A 24,929-nucleotide genomic window follows, 5' to 3' on the forward strand; every position below is an offset into this window, starting at 1 on the left:
CTTGTGAGTCAATCAGATCTCAATCTAAATATTTGACTGTTAGTTCCAGCTGAATTATTTGCCAGATTTCAGCTGGAAGCAGCAGCTGCATTTTATGTTAGTATTTTTGTTTGGCAGCACTGCAAACAGCAGTTCAAAGTATAGCCCTTTCTATCCAAGCGAGCGCAGCTGGCCATTCTCAATGTTATTTCATACTTCATTTAAACTTGCTAAGTGATTTCACAGTGTCAGTGTGCTTGGAGAAACAAGCTATAACCAAATGGAAAAAAAAAAAATCAACCGCTACCAAGATTCAAAGTTTTGCGTTTTCCTTTCTAGTATTGAAATCAAGATTCCTTCAGGAATCTTGTTTTTCTGAGGTTAAGGTCACCTGATCTCTTAATCCTAGGGAAATGCAAAAAATAATATAAATTTATCAGCTAGGACAAAATCAAACTGGCCTGAAGTTTGAAGTATTCGACCTCTTTAAATGGTCCTGAAAAATCAAAATTGAATGAATCTATCAATCCTTCTCACTGCCTTTTTTGACGAGGTGAAATCTTTTTCTGCAGCTTGCTCTGGCAGTAGAGTGTATGAGTTTTCTACAGCTGCTGTAACAAGTTGCCACAAATTTGGTGGTTTACACAAACATACATTTATCTCAGCCATCTGGAGATCAGAAATTTGAAAAGGGTTGTACTGGGCTGAAAGAGAGACACTGGCAGGACTGTGTTCCTTCTGGAGGTCCTAGAGCAGAATCTGTTCCTTGGCTTTTCCAGCTTCAAGACCTCCTGAATTCCTTGGGTCCTGGCTGCTTCTGCTACCTGCAAAGCCAGCAGTGGCTGGTCAAGGCTTTCTCCAGCTGCTTCACTGTGATACCAACTTCCTTGCCTCCTCTTCCTTTTATAAGCAGCCTTGTGATTACACTGGACTCACCTGAACAATTCAGGCTACTTTCCCTATCCCCAAATTCTTAATTTAATCAGACATGCAAAGTCTCTTTTACTAGGTGAGATAACATGCTAACAGGTTCTAGGAATTTGGACGCAGATATCTTTTGGGGTCATTGTTCTGCCTACCTCATGGGATGGATCAGACATTTTTGTATTCATCTATACATATGCTGACTTTTTCATTCCACCAAGAAGCTCCACAATGCTAATACATGCTCACATTTTTTTCTCTAAGTAAGAATGCAGATTTTTGTCTATATACTATCTGGCGTCAGAGAGCTCTAAGAGAAATTTCTTGAGAGACTGAGTAACTACTCAAAGCGGCTGAAATCCTCACCAAAGACAAAAGAGGATGTTGGGGTAGTGGTCTGGGACTTCAAAGAGGAGGAAGGCAATTCACATGATGGAATATTAAATGTTTGGCCAAATGTTTGCTGGGCCAAGCAGAGACAATAGGACATAGAGAGGACTCTGATCTCTAGTCCCTGCTGAGGTCCAGTACCTCAAACACACCTAGCTTGTACTCTTTGCAGATATCTCTGGTGGTTGATCTAGGGTCCTTTATCTAAATTCTTTTAGGTAGTTGGGGGGTAATAACAAGACAAACTTCTGAGTTTTATTTCTTGAAAATAAATTAGACTAAATTAATTCTCATGCCAGGGAGACACATTTAGGGGTGGCAAATTCTACTCCCCTACACTGATGAGCTAAATTCCTGCAAAATGAAAGCCAGTGGAAAGAATTTGGACATCTGGGGAAAGTGTACAGCTTATCCAAACTTTTTCATTCTTCTTTATTTAAAAACTGGCTGCCACTTTCTAATTACAAGACTATTCCTAACTCAGTGTGAAAATCTAGGCTTTCAGAACTCTCAACAGCTTTTATATCTGTAGATGTCATGAAGAATTTTTGCATATATGGGTTATTTTTTTTAGTGATTTAATACAGAGATTCACAATAGCTGTACGGCCTGTTAAGAGTAATGAAATTCTTGATATCTAAAATGATATTCTTAATCAAGAGGACATATATACAAATACATTATAACTTTTACTGTGGTTCCTGATGCAGAGCAGGCACTTAAGATCTACAAAGTAAATAAATGAACTTCTCATCCAGTATTACACATCCTTTTTGTATAAATAAAGGGTTCTGAGATTCATCAGGGTATTCTTATGTGAACGGAAAAGGAGAGGCTAGAGAGCCTTTACTTTTTAGGTAGGAACTTTCCAGAGCAGAGGAAGCACAATTGCTGGAAGTACTGACTTGTTGGGAAATTCTCCCAACAGTTTTCCCAAGAATATAAAAACTTCAGCTCTTGCCAACAAGAAATGCAGTCAAATTTTTCATTTAGTGTTTGTGCAGTTGCAAAACTCCAGGAGCCTCAACAATGCCCCTGGTGTTGGCTGAAGGCTTCTAAATTAGAGGCATTCCTTGAGTGAGTCCCACTTATTTATTTAAAGCCTCCTGAAAACAAACAAGTGAATGACAACAGTGGATATGCCATTGGGTGCCAACTTGATCAAATCACTCGACAGTACATAACTTGGCAATAACGGTCTAATGGCAGAAAACAAATTCAGTCAGTGTTTTAAGCATTTTCAAGGGCAGGGACTTCAAGATTCCATAATGGCAGAGTAACATGTCAAATCAACCCTTCTGCTGACAAAAATGATGAAAATGATGAAAAAAAATGACCAAAAATGATGACAAGCAAATGGAAAAAAAAACTTAAGACAAAATATAAAAAGCAACTATTTGAAGGTACTGGAGAGTGATGAATAGAAGGCAGAAATCAGAAGGACTTTGAGAGAAGGGAAAGCCAGGGGGTAAGACCCACACCTTAATGGCCTTCTGCCCTGAGGGGCCCCCAAGTCCACTCCCCAGTACACGGACTAGGGCTAAGACAAAGTGGACGTCTTGGGGGCCTGAGAATGTAGGACATTTCCCTAAGAAAATAAGAGAAATCCCAGAAATGTCCCGTGTTTCTTTCCCTGCGTTTGGTTAGCTCCCGCACCTGCATGTGTCCACCAGGCCTCAGACCCCAGGGCTCCCTTCTGCTCATCTCCTAAGCTCCTCTCTGTGCAGCTCCCTCCTCTCCAGGGTTTTGCCCTGGGAAGTGTGGCACCTCAGTCTCCAGACTCCAACTCTTTGCTGTGGTCTTGAAACAGAAAACTGGGCAAGTAGGAGGACCACCCCCCCTCACTTGCTTCTCCTCCCTCAGGGACCACCAGCCTTCACTGCTAACTGTCCGGTTTCTTACTGCCTCATTCCCTTGCTTTTCTGTTTCCAGGACACGGATGATGTGTGTGTGCCACCATTTCTCATCGTTCTTCAGTCTTTAGAGGCCCTTTTCTTTCTTTTTTTTTTTTTCCCCACTGCCTTGTGTGTGTGTGTGGGAATGTGTGTGCATTTTAACTTGAATAATTTCTATTAATAGATCCTCAAATCCACTGATTATTCCCTCAGCTGTGACAAATCTGTTATGAGCTATTGAAGGAATGCACTTTTTTTCCATTCACTCATATCATTTTCATCCCTCTGCTGAAATTTCCAAACTGTTTGTGCATGATATCCCCCTTTTTCCACTAAATCTTTAACACAGTCATCACAGTTATTTTCAACTCCCTCTCTGAGAGTTCTAACATCTGGGTGATCTGAAGTCTGGTTTTGCAGATGGTCAAAGTACCTCCACAGTGGGTTTTTTTTTTTCCCTTTCTTTCTTCTTTTAATTGAAGTACCGTCAGTAGTGTCCCAGTCATGCATCTACATACATATATTTGTTTTCATACTCTTTTTCATTAAAGGTTATTACAAAGTATTGAGTATAGTTCCCTGTGCTATACATAAGAAATTTGTTTTTTATCTATCTTTACATTTTTATACCTCTCATGAGTTTGGGTGGAATCCCAGACATTGTGTGTAGGATAATAGTAAGGACTGAGGTAAAAAACATTTATACCCAGAAAGGGGATTTTTCTGTTCTTCTTTCAGGCTATTTGTGTGGAGTGCTGGGTAGTCAAAAGTTGTGCTGAGTTTGGATTCTGCAGTTGCTATGGTAACTTTCAGCACACAAGAGCTTCAGGTTTCTCTACGTTGCTCTGAGCTTAGGCTGTGGGCTGAGGTGCCAGTGTTTGTGCTGAACCCTCACTGAGTGACCACACCTCAGGGAGAACCCGTGTCCGTTTTCTCGCCCCTCTGTGCTCCCTAGGCTGGTGGTGGGCGGCATGGGACTGTTCTCTGTTGTCCGGGTTTATCCTCAAACTTAGGTAGACCTGTGTGCCTGGGCTTTGCAGGAGAGGTAATCTAAGCCTTTCTGCTTTCCTTCTTCATGCCAGTCACACTCTGATTTGTATCGTGGCATTTCTTATGCAGGAGAGGTGCTCCTGCCTCTTCCCTGGCTACAGGAGATCACTAGTGATATCGGGCCCAGGATGATTTTCTGCGCATCACTCAGAGGTACAGGGTTTTTTTGTTTTTTTTTTCCCCTTCTAACTTTGCTTTAGCAGCAATGAGTTAGCTGATTTCTTCTTACCTGCTTCTGAGATGGTGACTGCACCTCTTCCTCCCGTGCCTGCTACGGTGGGCCAGCCCCACCTCCCCTTTCCTTTGTGAGAAGCCAGTGTCCCACTGGATTCCCTGCTACTTTGTTACTCAGTGACCTCAGATCTCAGAGGGCTTCCCAAAATCTATGACTTTGTAATTCACCTGGATTTTTCTTGTTGTTGGTTTAGGACAGCCATCTTTTCTAGCTTTCTACATGTTAGACAAAGTAGAACTCTCTCACTGGATGTATTTCTAAATATTTGATATTCTTTTTTCTTTTGGATGCTGATTAAACAGTAATGCTTTGAATATTTTATTGGTTATTTGTTGCCATTATATAAGAATACAAATGATCTTTACGTATTGATACTAGGTCTATTGGTAAATTTACATCTTAATTTTAATAAATTATTCTTTTGATTTTCTATGCACCCAGTTACTAGTCTTCAAATTATTTCTTCCTTTCCAATCACCAGAAATATTATTTCTTTTTCAGGTCTTATACCACTGCAAGGACCTTTAGTATGATGTCAAATACAACTGATGTTAAGGGAATATTTTCAGTCTCATGGGAAAGCTATAAACACGTCACCATCAAGCATGATTTTTTCCTATAGAATTCCATAGATACTCTTTAGGAGATTAGAGAGTTATCTTCTGTTCCTAGTGTGTTAAGAGCTTTTCTGATGACTAAAGTGCCTTTTCTGTACTTTTTCAGATGTTTGCAACACTTTTCTTTTCTTTCTTTCTTTTTTTTTTTTTCTCTGAGTTAATGTCGAGAATAACATTAGATTTCAAAATGTTAGGGCAGTTTCACATTTTAGGATAAACTCCACTTTGTTGTGATGTATTATTCTTTTTATACATTGCTAGATTCAGTTTACTCAGCTCTTAATGATTTTGATTGTGAGAATCAATTTATGTTTTATATATGAAAGTTTATTTATATTTTTTACTCATTTTAGGTCAGCACTGCTGTTATTTTTTTCTTAAGAACTTAAACATTTTATCAAAATTTTAAAATATTGACATAGAATCAAATACTCATATTTACATTATTCTCAAATGTTTTCTATCACAAATACCCACATGTAGATAGACGTGCCTTCTTTATATTTCTGATACTTGTAATCTGAGCACTTTCACTCTCTCTGTCCTTCCCTCTCCACTCTTCTCTCCCTTTTTCCTCCATCTTCTCTCCTTTCTCTTCTTTTTTAGATTAGCCTCTCCAGAGATTTATGACATTTATTAGGGTTATTATATACATTGTATATAATATATATAATATATATATTATATTATATATATAATATATTATATGTAACACTTTGGATTTGTTGATTTCCTCCCATGCGTATTTGTTTCCTACCTCTCTGATTTCTGCTTTTGTCCTTATTATGTCTTTCTGTCTACATTCTTTGGGCTAACTTGCTGCCCTTTTCCTAAATTCTTGAGATACATAGATCATTAATTTTTTTTCAGCCTCACTCTCTTCTAATTATGCACCCAAAGCATTTTCCTCTTAGCATTGCTTAGTTGCATTCTACACATTCTGTTTTTTTCATAATTACTTAAGAATTTTCTAACTCGCATTTAATTGCTTTTTCCAATCCAGAGTTATCTAGCTGTGTATTTCTTAGTGTCTAAACATTTGATATTTTAAAATATCTTTTTGTCATTGATTTCTTATTTTTTCTGTGACATGAATATGTACTCTGGTTTATCATTCTTTTATGTTTATTAAGATATGTATTGACCTTCAAACATATAATCTGGGTGTTATTTGTGCCCTTGAAAATAATCTGTATTCTACACTATAAAATTTCAGTTGAGTCTTCTTTATGAATGGAGATGTTCAGAATTTTAAATACTTGCTTTTCCTTTTTTACTTGAACCCCCAGTTACTGACAGAGGTGTGGTAAAATCTCCCAGTACAACATGCATTTGTCTATTTCTCCTTTTAGTTCTGTCAGGTTGTAGATATTTGCAGATTTGTGAATTTTAACATATTTTAAGGCTTTTTCATTATGTGGATAATAATTAAGGCTTGAGTAATGTCAGTAGTGGGAGTTAATTATTTGCCTTCAGCAACATAGGCCTACTGGTGACCTTAACAGAATTAGTTTTATTGGAGTGCAATTAAGAGCAAATGAAAGAAGACACATGGAGACAAAGTTATAAACAGCTACATTCAAAGATCTGTTCATTAAATAGGAGCATAGAGATGTGACCGTGGCTGGAGAAGAAATGAGATTAAGGAAATGTGTGTGTGTGTGTGTGTGTGTGTGTGTGTGTGTGTGTGTGAGTATTTAAAGAAAAAAATTTCTTATAACATGTTTTTATGTAGATGAAAATTTTATGCAGAGAGAAATTCGACAATAAAAGAGAGAGGAGGACTAATTGCAAAGCGGGTCCTTGAGAGAGTCTGGGGCCTGATGAACAATTCATGCACTGTAATACTGCAGGAAAAAGAGAAAATGGACACACGTATGAATGGATCAGTCAGTGTTGTGATGGAAACCTGTGGAAAGTTACTTCTCACTATTTCCATTTTCTCTGTGAAATAAGAAGGATCCTCATGTAAAATGAGGAGGTAAGGGGATTCTGGAGATTGAAAAAAGAAGAGAATGTGTGAAGTAGTTTAATGAAACAGTGAGAGAATAAGTAGCCAAGAAAATGCACTAGAGTGGAAAGGCATCAGTGAGAGCCTCTTTGAGGTTAGTGGTTATGAAATAAAAGTCAGATCAGCTTCGTGTCCCACAAACAGAAAACCCTGAAGGGCAGAGGAGGTGTATTCAAATCAATGGGCAGATCCCAAGATTCCTTCCTTCTTTCTAGATCAAAGTTCTGCTTCTTGTTTGGAAGCCTGTGTGGAATCATCTAATAGATGCCTCAACTTAGTGCTATTTGCTCGACTGTGGCTTTTATGACTACTGTAAATTTCCTGAAGATTTTGGAAACCAACTAACTCTCGATCCCAGTTCTGAGTGGTGTCAGGTCTTGGTTATCTTGTTGCTGTTTCAGCAGGAAGTTAGGAAGGACTGAGCTGCTGATTTTAACAGGTGCCACTTTCAAGCCAAAAGAAGTGAGAAGACTGATTTATTAGCTGCTTGATGACACATTCCTATTTTGTGAAAATGTGTCACACTGTCTTGCAGAAATATCACATGTGCACACCATCATTTTGTCTATTTGGTACTTTCTTATGTCCTTTTCACTGAATCTTTAAATACCAGTTTGACTGGGCTGTCCCAGAGCTGCAGTCTGGGGGGGTGGGGTGGTACTTCTCTGCATCCCAGGGTCATCTAAAAGTCAGCTCTCTTTCATGGTGAGATAGCTCTATTTTTGTGCTAACTTAAAGTGTCTGAAAAACTAATTTATGTGATAGATTAAAGTGACAGAAGAAACACCCTAGGCACAGTCATTTCGCATAGTGCAACAGATTTCCAAAATAAAACAGCTTTTATTTCAACACAGTATCCTCAGGAGGATTGGATACCGTTTGGCTATTAAGTCCTTCACGCATCATTAATTCCCAAGCAAGAAGGCGATAACTCTCACCCCAAAACTAGTTCAGTTCACATAGGAAAAAATAATAGAGCTGAGCTGATAATCTGACTTGAGCACAGACACAGACACCCTTGAAAATAGACACTAAGTTTATACATACAAATGTTGTTTGGTAAAGAAAATGTGATCCGTAGGAAAGCTACAAAGGGTATGAGCTCAAATATCACCTCACCATGTGCCCCCTCTCCATATCAACAAGTCCACTCTGAGGCCTTATTTTCAGCATTCCATAAGGACAAACATTTCTATTTCATAGACTCAGTATGCATACTCAGAAGCAAGCATGGTTGCTGTTCACATCCTTTGTAATTACTTGTTCTTGGAATGTCTGGGCGTAGTTTACATTTGGAGACATCTTTGTGGTAAGACATGTTCTGCGTATATTCCAACCCATGAAACAATTCAGTCCTCGTCACTTGTAGCCAATAGCCCTGGCATAGCTTGAACCTTCTCAGCCTTTCCAAAGAAGAAGCATTTGTTGGCAGTGATGCTTGGGATAAAAGGTCTGAGACCAAAACAGGAGGGAAAGTCTAGGTTATTGATGATTTTGTGGATTTCTTTCTTTAGATGAAATTTTAAAAGTGTTAATGGCATCAGAAAAACTATCATCACTGGTCTAAACAAAAAATCCCTTCAAAATGTTATCCTTTAATTTTTTTAAAAGACAATTTGAAATATTCAGCAAAACAAAACAAAAGAAGTTACTATTGGAACTCTGTTGCAGATTATCCCTCCTGTATGATGTTTTAAAAGCAAAATCAAAATTCAATATACAAATAATTCGGAAAAAAAAAAAGGAGAATCAAAGCCAAACCTTTTCCATTTTGCGTTCAAGTAATTACTACTGAAATGGGAAAAAATGTTAATTATGATGCAAGCAGATACATCTGCATTTTTATTGTAGCTGGTTTCTGACATAATGGTTGTTCACTAAAATATAATTAAGAAAATATCTCCTGCCGTTCAAATTACCAGAAGCAACCTTTAAGAGAGTGAGTACAAGATACATTAAAAATTCAATTGTGGAAAGTTGGTAAAAGCTGTATGAGGTCACAAAAAACATTACGCTTGAGATTGTACTCACATCACTAAGTAGAGTATTTTCCACCTCAATTCTGCAGAACACTTCAGTACCAGCTGTGTGTTGTAACAGCCATGGGCATCAACACAATTGCTGATGATAATATACAAAGTAAAATTATCCTAGCAAGGAAAATGCAAACCAAGTAGGTTGACAAAAATTAACCTTATTTGTCTACATGATTCTTAGTGTGACACACGCCATACTGCAAAATGAATGACTGAGTGAATCTACTATTGCCTGGTAAATATTAGAGAGACCATCAGGAGAATAATTAAAGAAAGTCTTCAAGCTGACTTCCAGATATTGTGATATGAACAACTTAGAAAGTTTCCAGAGATATTTCATCATATATAATGAGCATAATATTGAATTATTTTTCAGTATTCAATTCTATCTGGGAAGTATAAGAAGTTTCCGTCATGGTGTGTGAGTTAGCAATTTGTTTCTGTGAAAATGTATTTTATTCTAGTTGTAATTATACAGAGCTGAGATCCAGTAACTCATATAACATGTAAAGCAACTATTGACCAGCACTGGTATCTTAACACTGAAACATCCACATACCCCATTTTTATGCAGTTTTTATGCAGTTTGTTCCTTTATTATGAGTTCATCAGTGGCTCAGCGAACATTGACTGATAAACTTCTATGTTACAAGTATAATTGTAGGCACTCAGGGAAGCCATGGGTCAATTCAAAATGATTAATATTAAAATAAATTTGTAAACAGGACTTAGTAACCGAAGATACTAATACATATCTGCAATTTATTTAACATTATTCTCCTTCATGTGTTTTTATTAATGCTCATGTATATTTTAAAATACACTGTACTGTACAAATTTTACCCTTTATTAAATGTTTCGACCCATACACAATGTCACTCTTTATTAGTCTGTTCAGTCTATTTCTCACTTTATTGGGGTGTGAAAGTGTAAACACATTTTATAAGTTTACAGAGAGTTCAAACCAAAACACTGCCTGAAACCATAAAAAAATGCAATAAAATGAAAGAAGAAGAACATATTTGCTTTCTGTCAGATCCCCCAATCTGTAGCTTATTTATTTTCTTTTTAAATATGTTGCCTCTGTAATTGAACTAACTCCCTTTAGACTCTAGGCATTTCTGGCTAGTCTAGCACGTTGTTTTGTTATTTTGCTTTGAAGCACCATTTTTCTGAATTGAAGTGTCATACTTATTCCTTGCAGAAACTTTGGACAATACAGGAAAGTACAAAAAAAAGGTTCTGATGATATTTCCTTCTAGCCTTTAAATATAATTCAAAAAATTCTCCTTTTCCTGAGATAATTGGTACTAGGAAAATGATGCAAGCAAAATCCAATTAAAATAGGAACAAACATATTATCATGAGGCTGCCAGATTTACTATATATAAATACAGGACACCGAATGAATTAGAATGTCAGAAAAACAACTAATAATATTTGTAGTTTCAGTTCCATGTGAACATTGCATAAGATACACATATGGAATATACTGATACTAAACTTTTTTCATGGTTTATATGAAAATCAAATTTGAGTAATCTGGCAATTCTATACTATATAAAGAAAAAGCTGATTGTGACTTGGTTTGAAAGTTAAATGCATGTTATATCTTTTATTTAGCCAAAAATTACAATTGCAATCATATAATTAATTCTTCAAATAAGCCATGTATTGATTTTTTTTTCTTTTCAGAGTAATATTCACTTCAAAATTGTATGTAAACACAACAGGACATCTTTTACTTTACATTTTGTTCCACAAAATAAAACACCACATGAGTAGATTTGACTAATATATGACTATCCTTCACCTTTCCGATTTAAATTACTCTACTTTTCATCACACTAGTTGCATTGCCCGCATCCTTTCTCTTCTGCTATGATTACCTAGAAAAATGCTGGATCTTCATTTGTTCCTGACATTGCTGCTGATTAGAACCGGCTTCACTATGATTTGCATTGGCTGAGGAAATCTTGCATCATTTACAAGTTTTCCATTTTACTTTTCAGTTGATTTGCTTTATACTTCTCATTTTCGAAAAGTCCTATTATAAGCAAGAGGCTAATAAACAAAGGTATTAATTCAATGAGCAGGAAGATCAATTGTTTTAATCAAAGAGGAACGTCGAGAAGTATTACAGAATGAGAAGTCATTGATGATATTTTTCATGGCATTATGATGGCTTCTACTATTCTTTAATCATCTGATTTTAAAGTTTTCATGATAATGAGAAACTACCTTACCAAAAAAATTACCCTTCTATTGCCATTGTTGACAGTCCCTTGAAGATCCTTTTATAAATTGCCTAGTCATATACAAAAGTGTGTGTGTGTGTAGCTCTATGATGTTTGGTTAGCATATCTGTGTAGGATTTGTTGCTGGGAGCGTATATGTTTTTACTCGTGCGTTTGTGTGTATGTGTATTAATGCTTCTGTTTAAGTTATAGATCACAAATAGCAGCCTCTTTTACACATATCTCTATATTTTATTTCTTTACTAACAAATTCATCAGAAAGATTAGTCCCTGTCAGTCGTAAAAAGCAGCACTGTTTTTAACTGCTAATATATCACATGAATATATATCATTATTTATTCCATTAGTCCTCTACTGGTAGATATTTATGCATTTTGAAAAATTTTGTCTATTTATACATGATAATATAGTTGATATTGTTGTAATTGCACACATGTGGAATTATACTTATACGATCATTTCCTACAAATGAAATCGTTGGGTCTGTAAGTCAGACATTGCATTGAGCTGTCAATAAAAGCAGATACAACATGGCATAAACTTATAAGGTTGAAAGGCTGGTTGGTTGATTCATCTCTTTTGGCTCCTCCATACAATCAGACTGTGCCTTCCATCACACCTCAAGATTCATAAAGCCTGTTTAGCTCTAACTTTCATGTCCATTTCAGGCAAAAAAAAAAAAAAGAGCTTGGTCCAGCTGAATCAGATCTTTTGAAAAGAATTTTCTGCTAGCCACATAATAAACATTCCATTTGTATTTTATTACCTAGAACTTTTTCACATTGCCATGCTTAGATGCCAGGAAGGTTGGGAAATGTAGTCCTCACTGCAGGTACTCAAATCTGTGTTCTGTTACTGATGAGAAAACACTGAACAGTATGTATGTAGCTATAAACCTATGAATTGCTGTAATGAAGAATGTGTGATTTTTAAATTTTAGTGGATACGGTCAGCCCTCCGCATCTTTGGGTTAATTAGACATCTAATTAACAGATTCTACCAACAGCATGTCAAAAATATTTGGAAAAAATCCCAAAAAGTTCTAAAAAGCAAACTTGAATTTGATCTGGCAACTGTTTAAATAGTATTTACATTGTATTAGGTATTATAAGTAAAGTATTTACTTATTTAAAGTACATGTAAAGATGTGGTGGGTTATATGCAAATACTATAGCAATTTATACGAGGCACGTGATTTTGGTATCTGCCATGGTCCAGGAAACAACCTCCAGCAGATACTGAGGGACTGTATTTTATAAGGGTGCCAATTTTCCTGAAATTAAACTACCACCAATGACACTTGTTAATGCTTATTTCATAATATCCTATCAATAAACGTTAACATTTTTTTTTTTGTAACCTGTTAAAAGTGGTGTTTCAGGGTTTTTTTTTTTGGTTTGTTTGTTTGTTTTGTATTTCTCATTTCATTGTTGAGAATACCTAATGCTATAGTCAATAGCCATTTGTATGTCCCTTTCTGTGAACACTCATTTTACGTCTGTTTGCCATGTTTCCTTTTGGGACACTTATCAGTTTCTTACTAGTTGGCAGAAGTTCTTTGTATATGAGGAAAATTGTGGCATCTGCTGCCAGTAGTTTTTGTATTTATATATATGTTATGAATGCTTTCTCTCAGTCTATGGCTTGTCCTTTTCATTTTCTTAATTGTGTCTTTTTTATGGTGAATAATTTCCACTTTTGATTAAGACTTGTTTATCAATAATTTTCTTTTATGGTAGTGCTTTATGTAATCTATTTAAGAAATCTTCACCTACTCCAAAGTGGCAAAGATAGTTTTCCTATGTTTACTATTAGGATCCTCATAGTATTAGCTTTATTTTTGGCTTAAGGTCCCATGCTCCTATTTTAAGTAAATTTTATGCATGGTGTGAGGTAGGGGTCAAGGTTCATGTTTTATTTTGTTTTGTTTTCTTTCCAGCAGATATCCACTGATAGCATTATTTGGTATAAAGATATTCTTTTCCTCAGTGATGAAAATTTTCTGTATATGTGAGTATCTATTTCTGGACTCTATTTGATTCCTTTGGTCAGTCTAGCCATATTTATGTCAGTATTACTTTCTCTTAACAACTGTAGATTTATAAAGTTTAAAATGAGATAAAGTCCTCAAGATTTGCTCTTTTGTTAAAAAGCTTTGTGTATTTTAATTCATTTACATCTATAAATTTAATTATCAAGCTGTCAGATGCTACTAAAAATGTTAAAACTTTGAGTATAATTTAGAATTTTGAGGAAATTGGTATCTTCACATTTTATAGTGAAGATATCACTGGTCTTCCAGCCCAGAAGCATGACATATCTGTCCATTTATTTAGTTCTTTAATTTTTTTCAGCAATATTTTGTAATTTTTTATTATAGTCATCCTTCACATTTTTCTTTATATTTACTTCCAGTTTTTAAACTAGTAATAGCACTGTTTGTGTCATTTCATTTTCTATTTTTACTATATGGAAATACTATTGATTTTTGTATACTGTACTTACATAAAGAGATTAGCTTAATTAACTTATTAAACTACTTTTTTATATTCCTTTTGCATATTTCCTACATACATGTCAACTGAGAATAGATTGGTTTTCCTCAATTATGTCTTATTTTTATAACATTATAACATCAGTAAATTTTTAGGACTTTTAGTATAGTATTGAATACAATTGTGAGAAGAAACATTTTTAACTTGTTTCTGATCTTAGGTGGAAAGCATTCAATATTTCCCTGTTAATGAGGATGCCAGCTCTTGGTGTTTCTTAGATGCCTTTATCACATGAAAGTTTATTTTAATTCCTAGTTTGCTGATATATTTTGTGTTGGTGTGTAAACATATGTTAATTTTGCCAAATAATTTTTCTCTCTTTTTTCAGATGATTATATTTTCTCATTTTTCCTCCCTTAGGAATGAATTATTTTGGCTGATTTTTGTATGTTAAACTAAACTTGTGTTCCTAGAACAACTGTGTTTGTGTGTGTGTGTGTACTGATACAACTTCAAGGAATTTAATTTGTGGTTGGAGCCAGTTTGTTAACACATTATTGAGAATTTTAAGCCTATATTTATGAGGGAAATTGATCTGTAATTTTATTTTTCCATAATGTGCTTGTTCAGCTTTGATGTTTGAGCTATGCCAGCTTCCCAAAACAATCAGGAAGTGTTTCATCCTTCTAAGATTTTTTTCCCCCTAACTTATGGCCGTAGCTTGGGTGGGTCTCAGAGTAACATTTAATAGTATTAGTAAAAACAGGAATCCTTGCCCTTGTCCTTACTTAGGTACAAAATTCAGTCAATACCATTAAGAATGATTTTAGGTATAGACTGTTGATAGATACTCTTTATAAGATGTAGGTATCTTAGTTTGCTGTGAGGTTTTTATTTTGTTCATGAATTGGTGTTAATTCTTTTTTCAAATGATATTTCTTCATCTATTTAAATGCCCACGTAGTTATTGTCATTTACTCTCTCTTTAATATGATGATTTACATTGATTGCTTGTCAAATGTTCAACCAACCAACCTTTCATTTATGGGATAAAGCCTACTATATGATGATGTATTCTATTTGTATATTGTTGTACAATTTATCAATTGTAGTAGCATTAGTAGGCTGCCATAACAAAGTACCACTGCCTTGGTGGCTTGAGCAACAGAAAATTATTTTCTCCCAACTATGGAGGCTGGAAGCCCATGACCAAGGTGTCAGCAAGGCTGAATTCTTCTGAGGGTTGTGAGGGGAGGATCTGTCCCAGGTCCCTCTTTTTTAGCTTGTAGATGACTGTCTTTTCCCTGTGTCCCATTGTCTTTCCTCTGTGCATGTGTGTGTCCAAATTTCCTCATCTCATAAGGACACCAATCATACTGGATTAAGACCCATTTTATTGACCTCTTTTTAACTTAGTTGTCTGTTTAAATTTTACCTCTAATTTCAGTCACATTCTGTGATACAGAGGATTAGAACTTCAACATATGAATTTCAGTGAAAACACAATTCAGTCCACAATACCAGTCCTTGAAAGCATTTTCCAAAGGACTTCTGTTTCTTTATTCATGAGAGAGAAAAAGTGCAGTCTTCTTTCCTTCCTTCCTTCCTTTTTTTTATTTTTGTAGTGTCCGTCAGGTTTTGTTATTAAGGTTATGCTGATTTCTTATAATGAGGCTGACAATATTCACTTCTCTATTTTCTAAAAATGATTTTATAAGGCTGATGTTATTGCTTTTTTAAAATGTGGTAAAATTCCACCAGGTCATGGACTATGCTATTTGAGGAGGTTTTTAACTGAAAAAAGAATTGTTTTTAATATTTATAGGGCTATTTAGATTATCTGTTTCTTTGTGAGTGAGCTTTAGCTGTTTGTATCTTTTGAAGAATTTGTCCATTTCATCCAAATTGCTTAATTTATTTGTACTATTTATTGTCCATTCAATATTTGTGAGACTTGCAGTGATATCACTTCTCTAACTCTTGATATTGGTAACTGTGTCCTCTCTTTTATTCCTGATCACTCAGTGAGGCTAGAGGTTTATCAGTATAATAACATTTTCAAAGTACCAGACTTGTTTTTTTATTTTCTTTGTGTTTTTTGTTTGTTTTCTATTTTATTGTTTTCCACTCTGTTCTTTACTATTCTCTTTCTTCTGCTTAAATTGTATTTAATTTCCTTTTCTTTTGCTCTATTCTTAAGGTGAATGCTGTATTTTTCAGATATAATTTTCTGGACTCTGAATTATATTAAGAAAATAATGAAATGTCACTATTAAGCAAACTTAAATTAAAAAAGGAAATCTTAATCATGGCACTTTCTTTTTTGTTGCACAAAGACAGGGACATACTATTTACTCGATATTATTGATTGATCTGAACTGAATTTTTTTGGGGGAAACTTCAGGTTAGAAGTTCAGTCAAGATTCAGTCTCTCCGCATTGCTCATTACTCTCCTTCCTCCGTATAACATCAAATGAGATTGTTGAATGGCCCAAACAGCCAGTTGCTCTACTTTTTTCATTCTTGCATTAATGTCCTGCCTGAGTTCCCTGATTTGAGCCCAGGATCTGCCAAAATAGAAATAGAAATAAAGATAAAATGTATAGGGCTATCATGAAAATCTATTACTTTACATAAGGTTTTCATTTAAACTGGACCTTATCATTTTGAATTACATATTGATTGATGTTAAGTATTGAATATTTATGTGTGGCCAGTTTGCTAAGAGCATTATCTGGACCATTTCATTAAATATTCTCAATGACCTTTGAAGACAGATGGTGTGTATTGTCTCCATGATACCGATGGGAAATCATAAGATATGATATAGTAAGACATTATGTAAGAAAATAGTAATATATAATATAATGTAACAATATTGATATGGGGACTTAAATATATGTTATGTTAGTGCTGTGCTTAAATTTTATCAATGATCACAAAGAGGAGAAATAGCTCATAAGAGTAGTTTTCAGAAATTAAATAAAGATAAAGATTGATAATATTTGCAATGACGTCAAGGGCATATTCGGGCTTTAATAAGGTGGAACAAAGTTAGCCATAAATTTCAAACCTGCGCATGTACCGTTACTTGAGCCCAAACCAATTAGAGTTAATAATATAACATGAAAAGCTAAATGCAAATAAAATCAGTGCCTAATAACAGTAAGAAAAACTTACTCTCTAGCTGGTTCCATCATGAAGGAGTATCTAAGGACAAATTTGTGGATAGTTTTAGGATAAGAACAGTGCTCACAAATAAGACAAATAACTGAGCTTTCAAGTTTGTGAACATCATAGATCAGGGTACATTGATCTGGCCAATGAGAAAATTTAAATACTTTAAGTTTCTGTACTATGGCTTGTGGTCTGGATACATGACCAGTGCCATGTTGAGAAAATAACAGAATTGAAAGACCGCTGAGCTGCATCTCTTGGGTGCAGTAGTGTTTGTAAGTTAGCTTGGGGAGACAGCAATGTTACAGACTCCTGCCTTGAGTGCTTTCCCAGGTATTTGCAAACATCATAAAGCATTGCCCGAACCAAAAGGAAATTTGAGGTGGTGAGTAGGTAAGTAATTTGCACAAGTTCAAAGAATGTGCCAGATTGAGAATCAATTATAATTAGTCAGCTCATCTGACTCCTCAACCCACCTTCCTTTATTTTTTTTAACATTTTTTATTGATTTTTAATCATTTTACAATGTTGTGTCAAATTCCAGTGTAGAGCACAATTTTTCAATTATACATGAACATATATATATTCGTTGTCACATTTTTTTCTCTGTGAGCTACCATAAGATCTTGTATGTATTTCCCTGTGCTATGCAGTATAATCTTGTTTATCTATTCTACATTTTGAAATCCCAGTCTATCCTTTCCCACCTCCCACCCCCCTGGCAACCAGAAGTTTGTATTCTGTGTCTGAGTCTGTTTCTGTTTTGTATTTATGTTTTGTTTCTCAACCCACCTTCTTAACTACTGACTTGTACCACTTTCTTTGGATTCCCAAAAGCCAGGGGGGCACTGCTAAGTGCACCGTTTTGTGTGCTTCTTGAAAATCAGTAGGCACTGTCTTCACGTCCCCAAGCCCACGACTGCTAGGACCCCTTTGGAATACTAAAGAAGATATAAACAAATACCACAGTCTGATGATTTCATTTATGTAGTACATTCCTTTCTTCCTGGTTTTCTTTATGTCTTCATGCTTAAAGTATGCCTAATCGTCAAGCCTGTTTTACAATTAAACTCTAGTTGGGGAAGTCTTTTAAAATCCCCTTGTGTTTCTCTTCCCTCTGTAAGCTTTCCAACTTCAATGTGGTTTCAACTTTGGAAATTGAAAAGAGAAAATGAACAATAAGGAATAAAAAATAAGAAGACTTTTACAAAAATAATTCATTGGAATGTCATTTGCTTTATTCCAGCGGCCTTTTATTTGTAGAAAATTTCCTAATCATGTTGTGTTCCTGACAGAGTATCCTTAAAAATCACCACAAGTCAGGGTTCTGGTCAAAAGCAATTTATACCAGGTTAAAGCATTTACAAGAGATATTTATCTGTGGCAATAATTCAGGAGGGGGCATTTTACTATGCCTTTCGATATGTCTTAACACTATACAAGAAATCTCATATAGTTACATTGACCAAATCCCCAAACCAAGAGAACTTCCCTTTACGTTTCATGTTATTGGTTTGTAAGTCATCATTGTTATGGTTTTAAAATATGGTAATTGTTCAATAATTTCAGGACAAGGTGATTACTGATATTGACTCCTTTCCATGGCTTGACCAGAAATCTAAATAAAGATTATGATGTAAAAGAAACTATGAGTCTCTTGTATGGCTTGGTGCCTATTTATTGAATCTCAGCTTGAAAACAGCATCATATTTAAACAACAACAGAGCCCATACTTGCTTTCTTCCCTGGCCAGATGGTGCGTCATCTTGGGAAATGGTGTAACCTGTCACAATGGATAAGTGTGATCTTGTGTGAAAAAATTCTGCAAGCTTGGGACACTATCTGTGGAAGCTGCATGCTGTCTCTTATTATCCCAAATAATTAAAATTTTGTATTTCCCTCAACAACAAACCACCGAGATGAACAATTAAGAATCACTGACTAGAGTCAAGGGAGCAAAAGAATTCGGTTGTTAGAAAGGAAACTTCTCTAATTTTTTCTATCATATTTACATCTATTTATCTTAAGAAGATGCTAAGACCCAGAGAAAGAATTTACTCATACATATGCACAAATGATAAAATACTGTAACCTTATGGGTAGAGAAAGAATGGGCATTTGGGCCGATGTTTTGCTTCTTGTGGAACAACAAACTTCATAAAACCTAAAGATTTATCTTAAGTTAGTGATAGAATTTTAAGAGATAGGACTCTGTTCTTAGAATCAAAAGATCAGAGTTCAAGTTGTATTTTGCATATGACCTTGGGCAAATAACTTGTATTCTCCATCATCTATGAAGCAAGTGGTGATTTTAAAAAGTCTAAACCCTAGTATTAATGTGAGGATTGAGGGAGACAATTGCTGGGAAGTAATTTATAGGCTGAAAAATGATGTGTGCTGGGCATTTTTATTTTAAAAAGAAGGGAAGGAATGTATTTTTTTTCTTATATATCCTACTTGTTTTCCTGGTTTTTCTGAAAGGTATAGAGAAAATTGCTGAGAAAAATAGTTTAAAGTAGTTTAATAATTACCACCTGTAACAATCAGCATCCAGCCAGGGGAACAGGAAACCACTCTAGGTGTTTCAGGCAGGGAGGGGTGTAAGGCAAGGAATTGCTTATACAGGTGTCAGAAGGGCTGGAGGAGCGAATGGGGCAGAGAGGCCCTTAGAGAAACCCAAGAGAGGAAGGGCTTACCCAAGAGGTGGACTCTGTGACTGCCCCGGGACTATCTTCTCCCTTACCCAATGGCTAATTTTGATTTTTCTCACCCAAATCTCTTGTGACTCCTGCTGCATGAATTTTCATCCCAGGCTCCATTTATTTCCTGTTGATTCCTGACACCCTCAGTTCTGGAAGTGTATTTGGAAAGCACTCTCAGAAGTTGGTGGCCGGGCTGCACTCATAGTTACTTCTGTACCCATAGCAGCCACCCACGGAAATGCTGCAGCTTTTAAAGCGAGCTACATTGTGCTGTGTGCGCAGCTGCCCCTCATGGCTCTAAGGGAGCAGCTGGTGTCATAGTTGATGCCAAAATTTAATCCAGCCCACGAGGTAGATGAACAGTTGCCCACCAATCCTGCTTAGAGACATTATTTTCTCGCTCTAACAACTAATATAATGATTGCACAATGGACGCTAATTGTCTGGCTTTCACAGAAATATCCATTGCTATGGTCTGAGTGTTTGTGTTCTCTTTGCCCCACCAAATTCATATGCTGAAGTCCTAATTCCCCCAAAAGCGATGATGTAAAAAGCTTGGTCCTTTGGGAGGTTCTTAAGTCATGAGGGTGGAGCCCTCATGAATGGGATTAGTGTCCTTATAAAAGAGACCCCACAGACATCCCCAGCCCCTTCCACCATGAGACGACACAGCGAGGAGGAGGCAGTCTGCAACCAGAAGAGGCCCTCCACCAGACCGTGATCTTAGACTTCCAGCCTCCAGACTGTGAGAAGTAAACTGTTGTTTACAAAGAGTCTGTGACGTTTTGTAATAGAAGTCTGAATGCACTGAGACATTCATCACCACCTCTTTACTTTGGGGGAAGTTGATGAAAACTCACTGGAAAACCCAAAGGTACCAGGATGAAGTGCCATTTCTCAGCTTTCCCCATCCTGCCCTCCTCTCTCAGAACACTGATGCCTCAGCCCATTAAGCTGCTTTTTTCTAAATTTCATCAATTTTATCCTCCAGTGTGTGTGCCCATTCTCCAATTCACAATTCAGAGTTAGCCAACACCTTAGCTCCTTCATCTTTAACCAGTAAGAATTTTATGTGATAGATGCTTTTTTTTTTCTTGGCAAAATCTTTCAACCTCTCTTCCATTTTCAGTATTTCCCTGATCATGTTAAGTCCATTCTGCCTGGGGGAAAGTGACTTTACAGAAAAACCTTTTGAAAACAGAATAAGGACATCACTGAGGACAACAGTAACCCAGAGGAAAAGTACGGGAGAGCAGTTTTGTTCCCTGTTGTCTAATTTTATCAAAAATTGAAAAGGAGCATGAACCACTTCTCTTCACGCGCTCCAGAAGTGCCAAGGCAGACGGGGCCATCAGTGATAGCACAGAGACCAAGCACCGCGAACTCCGGCCTGGCTGGGGAGTTGGGCTCCAGGCTCTGTCCAAGGCACAGCTCTGCTTCCTTCTGGATCCAGAAGATACAGCTCTCTGTGAATCTGCAGCTTTCAAGACTGAATAAACCTTTGTTTCCATGGGTTTTACTAGCTCCAGCTCTAAGCACTTTTAGAACACTGTCTAACTAGAAATGTTTTAAAAAAACATTATTGAAGCATGAAATACATACAGCAGAATGCAAGGTCATAGAATATAACTTGATGAATTTTCACAGACTGAACACCCCCATGTAACCTGTACCCAGATCACAAAACAGAATATTCTAGCCACCCAGAAATGCCTCATGGCTCCTTCCAGCCACACCTCCCCAAAAGGTGCTGTAATAATATAAGCCAAGGTATTTTGCAATAAAATGAGTATTGCCGGAAGAAAAAAAAAAGCATTTCATAACGATAAAATAGTTGATTCATCAGCAGGATATGACAACCCTAAATGTGAACATTTGAGGACAGTTTTAAAGCACGGGGAGTACTGATTCTGTCTTCTGCTTCTGCAGGTGTTCTTCTGTTGGAGCTTCAGTTGCTGTTGGTTGCTGACTGTAGCCTGCCGTTAGCTACAATCCATTAAAACATAGGGGGCAGATGCCGTGCCACGTTCTTCTTGGACCTGATGTCTCCCAATTAAAATCTGTTTTTGTTGCACTCATGCGATTTCACAGTTTTCCCCCCAGGATTTATGTTTGTTATCTGTTATTCTGGAAAGACTTTATTTGGCCGTACCAAAAGTGAAATATTCATTAATGTTTTACACATTTCAGTGGAGAGTTCTCAAACATCTCCCATTATATATATTTTCTTTTTATCTAATGCGTTTAAATGTGAGGGTAAATGGCATATTTTTCCTTGTAATTTTAACCATACACGTTGAACCTACAGTAACACAATTGAGTTTTGCATATTAACTCTGTGACTAGTGACTTTCCAAATAAAATTATTCTAATGGTTAACTGGTAGATTATTTTGAATGTCTAGATTATATTCAATCGCAGGTTCTGTCAGAGTCCACAATGAAAGTCTGAGTGTTTAACCACACACAATACTAACTTCTTGATCTTCACAACGTTACCTCCAATTTACAGACAATGAAAACTAAAAACCTGAGAAATAAAGAACTTTCCCAAGGTCACATAGCTAGTACATTGCAGAACAACATTCAGAGATAGTTTGACTCTAGAAGTCATACTTTTTACCACTATGCCATGTTTTAAGTAAGATAAAACCCAACAGTGGTGGTTTATATTATTATTTTTTCTTTAAGTTAAAGGTCTATAAAATCTCTTCAAATCATCACATCTGTGTTTCAGGAAGTCAAAGCAAGAAAGAAGAGGGGTGGGGTGATATGTGAATAAGGAGGCACTGACAGAAGGGAAACTGAGAAGGAGCGTATTTTTTGACTGTGCCTAACTGTACAACTAGTAGTCAAACTAAACAATTTTTCAGTTGGAACTTTAAAGCCGTCATGCATTTCTCTTTTCATTTTTTCTCATGAGATAATTTCCATTACGCAATAAAAATAATGTAGGCGTTTCACCAGGACCCCAGGTTCCATTCCTACAGTGTTGATGTGTTCATACCAAGCACAGATTGTCTTTGTGTGAGGCCACAGATGATTCACTGGATTTTAAGGAAATCCCAGAAAGCTGACAATTATTTTACTTATAATATTCCGTATGAATTTGCTTTCTGCATGGAACGGTTTATAAAGATGATGTGAGCAATGAAGTAGGAGCTTTTTTGGTAGGGGGAGGTTGGAGATACTATAGGTTTTTTGCGGTTTAGTATTTGAAAATGCTTTACACCAACATCAAAGATATTTAGGGGCGTGTTAACATTCTGCAAAATAATTGAAAGGTTAAGCAGATTAGAAAATTGTTGATTATATCTAATTATCTACTTTCTCACATGTTTGTCAATGTAGAGCTGTGTTGTCCACAGCTGTTAGCAATGCAGATAGCAGGGATTTGATACTTTAGTTGAGGGGAAAAATCAAAACCTTTGCAGTAAGGCAGACCCCTTGTTCTTAGAATTTTGTCTCTGCCACTAAGTAGCTACAGAACCTTGAATAAATTAAGTTATCTTTCTCTGGCACTCAGTTTCCTATTTGTCAAATGGAGATCAGGGTCTAATTCTTCACGCAGGCACATAGCTCTTTATAAATGTTACTCTGTCTCCTTCAGGTGTGTATTCTTTATTTCCCTGCTTTGAAAATCTTTTTTTTAATTGATTATATTTTTGGTCTTAGATATTATCCCCAGAAGTAATTATTTAATACCCTTCTGTGGAAAATAAGATATAACAAAAATAATAGTTTGTTATCATTTGATAAGACAGTCATAGGAATGTAGATCAAGTCACAAAAGTTGAGCAACCAATAAGCTGGATCTTGTGCTCTCAGCTCCCAGTGACAGCTCATGCCGAGTTGATGGTCACCTTGTGTTTCCCTGTTGTCCTATGCTGAGCGAGTAATGAATGGTATGGTGTTGTGACCCAAGACCTCTAAACACTTTTGTTGAAATAGCTTCTAGTTAGTGGTTACACTTGTGTTTTATTCCCGCTTCATTACTTGAGAGTTAAGTTGCAAATATTTCAAAAGTTTTCATTCTTTTTCTTAAGCATAGATAACTGAATTATTTATTCAAACAAGTTGCCGAGATCAGAACTTTGTTGTTATAGCCATGTTTTTATAGTTGTTTATTGTTATTGTTATTATTATTATTATTATTATTATTATTATTATTATTATTATCTATTTTTGCCAAACAACTTTGCAAACCCGATGCTGACTCCCTGTGTTATACCTAGAGCATCACAGTGTGGAGAAACATTCACCCAAACCCCTGCCTGAAGTTAGCATTATTATTACTATTGTTATTTTGATGATCATTATGATTGTGGCTTGAAAGTGTACCTCCCGTTTCTTGCTGAGTGGCTTCATGGCAGCAAGCTAATTCTATAGTAGAAGGAATAATAATGTCAAATACTTAAACATAACCATTAATTGACACTCTGCACCAGGAATTAAGCTATTCTCTTTATCTATATTACTTTTCATATTTTACTTTTTCTAAAAAGTTTATAAGGTAAATGCTCCTTCTCCATTTCACAGATGAGAAAACTGAGACCACAGAGGTTGAGCACTTCCAGTTTCCCTGATAATTTCAGTGGCATCCCCGGCTTAATTTTAACTTAAACTTGTCCACCATGGTCCACTGCCTCTATCACTGCATTCTGGTGGTTGAACTTAGTATGTCTTGAATCTTTAATAGAGACAACATAGAACAGGAGACTTTCGAGTAATGTGTGAATTGTAGGCAAGTTCCATCCACTTTTTGGCAAAATAGTTCCTATTTTGATGTAATGAGGACAATCATTCATAGTAACTATCCCTTCCACTACTTTCCCTTAAATTGACCCTTGTCAAAATCACATTCATTTTTTATCTGATTATGAATTTTACATATGATCAGTGTGAAAAGTTGAAAATTATATACACAAAAAAATATCTCACTAAAGACAGAACACCATTGCTTCACTTGGTATCTTTTGTTTAATCTTTTTACTCATAATATAAGAAAGTATTTAATTTGGCATGAAATATATAAAGACACATATATGCATATTTGTAATTAAATAATATGTATCATTCTATGTCCTGCTTTGCCCACTATGTCTTGAAAATGACTCCCCACCTTATTATTTGTGAAAATCATTATGATATTTTTGTTCTA

General features: G+C 35.9%; 1 long non-coding RNA gene across 1 annotated transcript in view; it reads left to right on the forward strand.

The window, feature by feature from the left end:
* Positions 1-21,843, forward strand: part of LOC140696683 (uncharacterized) — a 49,910-nt gene extending 28,067 nt beyond the window's left edge. The window contains exons 2-3 of the long non-coding RNA XR_012073200.1: positions 13,338-13,405; positions 21,699-21,843. This is a non-coding gene — a long non-coding RNA (uncharacterized lncRNA). The remainder of the gene's footprint in view (positions 1-13,337; positions 13,406-21,698) is intronic.
* The last annotated feature ends 3,086 nt before the right edge of the window (positions 21,844-24,929 follow it).

This window comes from Vicugna pacos, chromosome 5 (assembly GCF_048564905.1).
Source record: "Vicugna pacos chromosome 5, VicPac4, whole genome shotgun sequence".
Taxonomy (NCBI): domain Eukaryota; kingdom Metazoa; phylum Chordata; class Mammalia; order Artiodactyla; family Camelidae; genus Vicugna; species Vicugna pacos.